Source organism: Chelonoidis abingdonii, chromosome 2, assembly GCF_003597395.2.
Source record: "Chelonoidis abingdonii isolate Lonesome George chromosome 2, CheloAbing_2.0, whole genome shotgun sequence".
Taxonomy (NCBI): Eukaryota; Metazoa; Chordata; order Testudines; family Testudinidae; genus Chelonoidis; species Chelonoidis abingdonii.
The window spans coordinates 222845638-222851461 of NC_133770.1; the positions used below are offsets into that span (position 1 = coordinate 222845638).

Consider the following 5824-nt stretch of genomic DNA (forward strand, 5'->3'; position numbering starts at 1 on the left):
CAAATATCTGTGCACCTCCGCAATCCACGTACTATCCCTCGAACTTCTACAAACGAGCAGCGCAGTTCACAGAGCATGGACCCAGAAGCCAAGAATTCTTGAACTCTAATCTAGCTCTACCATTGACTGTGAGCTGTTGAACGTGTCAATTAATCTCTTTGATTCAGTTTCTCAATTTACTGCCAAGAATAATACTTGCTTGCTCCAGGAGTGGGGAGTAAATATTTCCACAGGGCTGAAAATGTGGAGCAGTATAGTGGTAATCTATTTCTGAATTATTATGCAGTACAAAATTCTAAAAAGGGAAACCAGAGCAAAGAAACAAAAATTGCAATTATAAGTCAGAAATAAAACAAAGCTGACCAGGATAAGGAAATACATTGACAGTGAAAGATCATCAATAGAAAAATTGTACATTTTAGTTAAGTTGGCTAAAGGGAGAAAAACTTCATTTCCAGCTACAGCTTCAAGTGTCTGGTTCCAGTAATTTATAAAGTTTTGGAATATTCTCAATTTCACATAATTAGGTAGGATTTATACAAAGACATGACACAAAGTGAATCCTTTACTTCAGTGTTTCTCAACGTTTCCACCTCATATAATCACACACAAATGTAGGACTTTCCCACTCATATCTAGCGATAGATGAAAGGATGGTTTCCACTTTCTGACTTGTTCACAAATCCCAGACTGAGAACCCATGCCTTATGTAAAAAAGAATAACCACGTTTATTTCCATGGAGATGATTTCTTTATTTAAATTCTACATCCTACAACAGTAAAAAGGAATTTCCTAAATTCCATAAATGAAGAGTTAAAAGGAACTAAAGAGTCATATCCATACCAGTTCAATTTTTAACAGTTATTACATCTCAAACAAATTACTGTATTTAACTGAGAACATTTTCTCTAAGTGACTTCAGTCAAATATGAAAAAGCCCATAGGAAACAATCATACTTATTTTAGTGACAGTGATTCAAAAGGATAAATATTTTCTCTCGTTGCCATGGGATGTTGTGGATCACTTGAAATATAACTGGGTTTCAAAAAAGACCTATAAAAGTTCACAGAGGACAGGTCCATCAATGGCTATAGGCCAAGATGGCCAGAGGTGCAATCCATGCTTGGGACATCCTAAACATCTGACTGCCAGAAGGAAGAGAGGTGATCATTCCAGTGCCTATTCTGCACTCTCCACCTGAGCTTTGGTACTGAGCACTGTCAGACACAGATCCTAGGCTAGAAGGACCATTGGCCTGATCCAGTATGCTGTTATGTTTTTCTTTGTAAATATTACTAGTATTTCATAGATATTAATTGCAATAAGATGCACAGAGTATTTATTTCCTCACAGTGAATAAGTTATTCTGCAAGCTTCTTTCTCCCATTTCAATAAGCGTATGCTGAGATGTCATGATTCATTAGCTTTTCAGTGATATCATTATAGCTGAAGTTCTTTTCACTACGTTATGTCAGGAAACAGGATAGGAAAGAAAGGTGAGCATGCAGGTGGAGCTAGTGAGGAACAGTCAAATGTTAAAAAGTCTTATTTAAATACAACAAATGACGGCAAAGAACTCAATATTGACAAAAGTTACAAAGGGTTATATACTAATGCCAGAACCTAAATACTAAGATGGTAAACTAGAGTGGCCTGGCATTAATGAGGATATTGCTAGAAGCAGCATTGTGGAAGCTTGGTGAATGAGGAAAATAAACAAGGTGCGGTAATATCAAGGGACAAAATATAGAGGAATGACAACATTTGCTGGTGGGAGAGTGCATCATGCACCAAGGAATCAGAATCAATTAAAATAAAAATCTTGAGGCTTAAACTGACCATAGAATCTCTATGACTAGAATTCCATGTTTAAACAACCAAAGTAAAGCAGTAAGAATAATACTACCAACCTCCTGACCAGGATGGTGACTGAAAAGTTTATTAGATTACAAAGGTTATAAAGACAGAAAAAGCTATTATAGTGGAAGATTTCACCACTATCCTCATTTGACTGGGTATCTATCACCTCCAGAAAAATGTAGAGATAAACTTTTAGACACCTTAGTGACTGCTTCTTTGGAGCAGCTAGTCCTGGAACCCAGAAAGTTCTAGGTGGGGGCACAGATCTGGTCCAACAAGTGAATACAGCTGAACCATTAGTATAGTTATCATAAGGTAATTAATACAATACTTCTTATCAGGGGGCGAAAATACCAAAGAAACCCACCACAGTGCATTTTACCTTCATAAAGGAAACACCGCAAAAATGAGGAAGCTAGTTTAATGGAAATTAAAGGAACACTCAAAACGAAATGCCTGCAAACTGCCTGGCGACTATCTGAAAACAGCATAACAGAGGCTTAAACTAACCGTATACTCCAAATAAAAAACAGTAAGAACCAAAAAGTGCCACCATGGTTGACCAGCAAATTAAAGAGGCAGTTAGAGGCCTCCTTTAGAAAATTGTAAGTCAGATCCTAGTTGATGAAAATAGGAAGCAGCATAAACTGCCAAGTCAAGTGTAAAACTACAATTAACAGGCCAAGAAAGAATTTGAAGAGCACCTAGCTAAAGACAAAACTAACAGCAATTAAAAAAAACTCCACTACATCAGAAGCAGGAAAGGGGGGGGGGGGGTTGTGTTTTGTTTTTGTGGGTTTGTTTGTTTGTTTTATTGAAAGTCTACTCAAAACCCCTCCAATTTCAGCTGTGTAACCATCATTTCTCTACGTATGGTCAGTAAAAAGCTCCACTCTTGGGAGATTTAAGAACAGTACCAAGCCTCTGAAGAGCTAAAATTTATGATTGGTTAGCTGGTTTAGAAGAGTGCTCCAGTCCATCACCTAAACTACAGAAGAAGGGGTAGCAATCCACAAGTAACCCTTCTGCAAACACTGAGAATTAATCCACCACAGTAGACTAACATCTTGGAAATCACTGGTGTCTCTAGCCTTCCCCTGTGGTAGATAAAACCTCAACAGGGATTGACAGGCCTTGCCGTTTATCCGGCAAAGATCAAACTTTGGCACTGAAATTTTAGGATTTCTTGGAAGCATGGGACTCCAGGAAATGATTGTGTTTTCTGCTCTCTTCTCAGTCTCTCAACGTCAAGAGAAAATAAAAAAAGCTGTGATACCAACTAAACCATCCACTCCTCCTTGGCACGAGATTCAGAGACATCCAGAAATTAGTATTTCAGCAAGACCCTGAAGCTTGTTATGACCCTGAATCTGCATTAGAAGCTTTAAGGGCTTTGTCCATAAGTATGGATTGGAACACAGTTCCCCCAACTCTTCTGGACCTGGTTGAAGAATTTAAGGAAGCTGGAACATCGTATAGATAAGTGTCCTTCACCCAAGCATCAGACAAAAGAGGTCTAAGACTGGAAAGCTGTTCTGAGGTGGACATCCAGATTTTTTTCCCCCAAGTTAATCACAATATTAGAGCAGCTCCTACAATCGAAGTTACTCAAAAAAAAAAAAAAAGTCCACTTCCAACCCCTTCCAATGGAACAAGGTTGTTTAGTTTTATTAGCAGCTCCTACTCTAGATATTTACAAGAAGCCTGCTCTAAAAAAAGGAAACTGCCAACAAGATGACATATTAGAGAAATTCCAGTGTGTTACAAGGTTAATGGATGAAAGAGGGTGTGTGGAGGACATGCCTCTTTATATAACCTCACCAGGAATGCTCCATGACTGGAGGAGTCTAGACAGCCTGTGAATGATCAGCACTTGCCAGAAGGTTCCAGACTGCAGCACAACACATACCTCAAGGGCATGCACTAATAGCAAAAATACTCAAAAAATATTCTGAACTACAGAAAATTAACGTAACGTTTAGAAGCTGAGATAGGAATTGCTCTACTGGATCAACTCTGAGGGTTTAATCTACTCCAACATCCTGTCTTCAACAGTGAATGACATGAGATGTTTCAAAAGAAGATGCAAGAAACCCGTAATAGGCAGATGTGTGATTATGAATGTGATTGTATGACAAGGAGCAGGGCTCAGCAGCCCTGGAACTCACTTCCAGTTTAGGTTATGTTCCCCAAGCTCATGCTTCAGGCTTTCAGCCAGCCACCTGAGGGGTCAGAAAGGATCAGGGATGGTTATGGTGGAGATGGGACACTGGCTAGGGAGGGCCTGGGCTCTGAGATGGCATTGAGCATTCTCTCTCTCTCTCAGGTTCTTGCTCACATAGTCTGGGTTTAGCTGACTGATGTATGTGGGGTCAGGAAGGAATTTTACCCCAGCTCAGGTTAGCAGCCAAAACTCTCCAAGGTCACTTTCTCTGCAGCTTGTGGATGCGGGGCACTTGCCAGGATTATCTGGATCAGTGGTTCTCAACCCATTTACCATTATGGGCTGCATATGCGGCTCTCTATGTGTTAGGGAGGGGTTGTGGAACAATTTGTACAGTGGGGGTGCTAAGAGCCATTGAACCAAACTGTAAACCCCGCATATGATGGAAATCACTTCAATCCAGGGGCGCTGCCACCTTTAGCTCCAACACCTATGGTGCTATGTGGGCCACATTCACATAATACACAATACCAGTGCCCATGATATATAATACTTGGGAGAGGAGGTGGGGGTGGGGGTGGGAATGAATCAACCAGTTACTGTACAACAGTCGGGCTTCTTCTGGGCTGTTGATGACTGCATGGTAATTGTGAATCCCTGAGCACAGTGCTTAAAGTGGCCTGGAAAAAAAACATGAGGGTGGATGGATGGGCTGTCTATGATAATAAACTGAAATAAATGTTCATGCACTTGGTAGGGCAGTGCTGAAAGTGGACTGACCCAACTCCATTTTTAAATTCTTTTTTTGCCTGGACTGTGACCCCTTGCGACTCTGCCCACTTTAAGCCTTGCCTGAACTGGACCCACATAACAGCTGCAGTGTCAACAGCGTGTCCTCCTCTGGACTGCTGTGCTGTAGTACAAGGGCAGCTTGTATGGCATGTGGCACACAGCAGTTCTGTGCCCTGGGCGCCTCTGAGGTGGGGGCAGAGCCCTGCTGGAGGCTGCTTTGCTGCTGTCCCTGTGCGCAGGTGAGCGAGCACTGACCTCCGACTAGCAGCAGTAAATATGGAGGGGCTGCAGCTGGGTTAGAGGGGGTTGCTCTAAGCCCAGCTCAGTGCACAAGCAGCATACACTCAGCCCCACGGTGGGCTCAACACTGGAGCGCTGTCCAGGTCAGAGAAGGTCGCTGTTTCAGAAGGCATTAGAGCCCTGTAGCAGAGATTGCATAGGAGTGGGGAGAGGGCTCCTCCCAACCCTGCCTGCTGTGGCTGCCCAGTTGGGAACGTGTCTCTCCACACCTGCTCCCAGACAGTCGAGACAGGGGTGATTCCACCCACTAAGCCATGGGGGACACCAGCTGGGAAGCCACCAGACATTTCAACTCTGCACCAGCTGTTGCTTTAAAATGTGTACCATTATTTGTAAGTAATGACTTACAGGGCAGTCTCCTGCTCTGGTTGTGAGCTCTGGGTCCAGACATGGCCAGCAGGGGACAGACATGTGGGTGCTATTTGCTGCAGCAGCCCAGGATGCACTGCAGCCCAGACCATGCTCATCCCCTCAAGAGGTGACACACAGCTGTGGCTAGTGGGGAGGCATATGTCCCCTGTCCTTGTCGTGTCTCCCTCCCCCACATTTCTCCAGGCACAGATGCCCAAAAGCAAGGAGGCAGCACTCCCCTCGACAGCAGCACTCCTAGTACATCCCTGCAGAGCATGGAGGGAGGAAGCAGTAGGCTGCTGGCTGATTTTCACCTGAGCTCCTCCCCTGCCATAGGGGCTGCTTCGCCTTTTCT

The 5824-nt window shown here is 43.1% G+C and overlaps 1 protein-coding gene across 1 annotated transcript in view; it reads right to left on the reverse strand.

The window, feature by feature from the left end:
* The window catches only part of TRAPPC8 (trafficking protein particle complex subunit 8), a 166646-nt gene that overhangs the window by 101419 nt on the left and 59403 nt on the right, over nucleotides 1–5824 (reverse strand). The gene's annotated exons all lie outside the window — the stretch shown is intronic.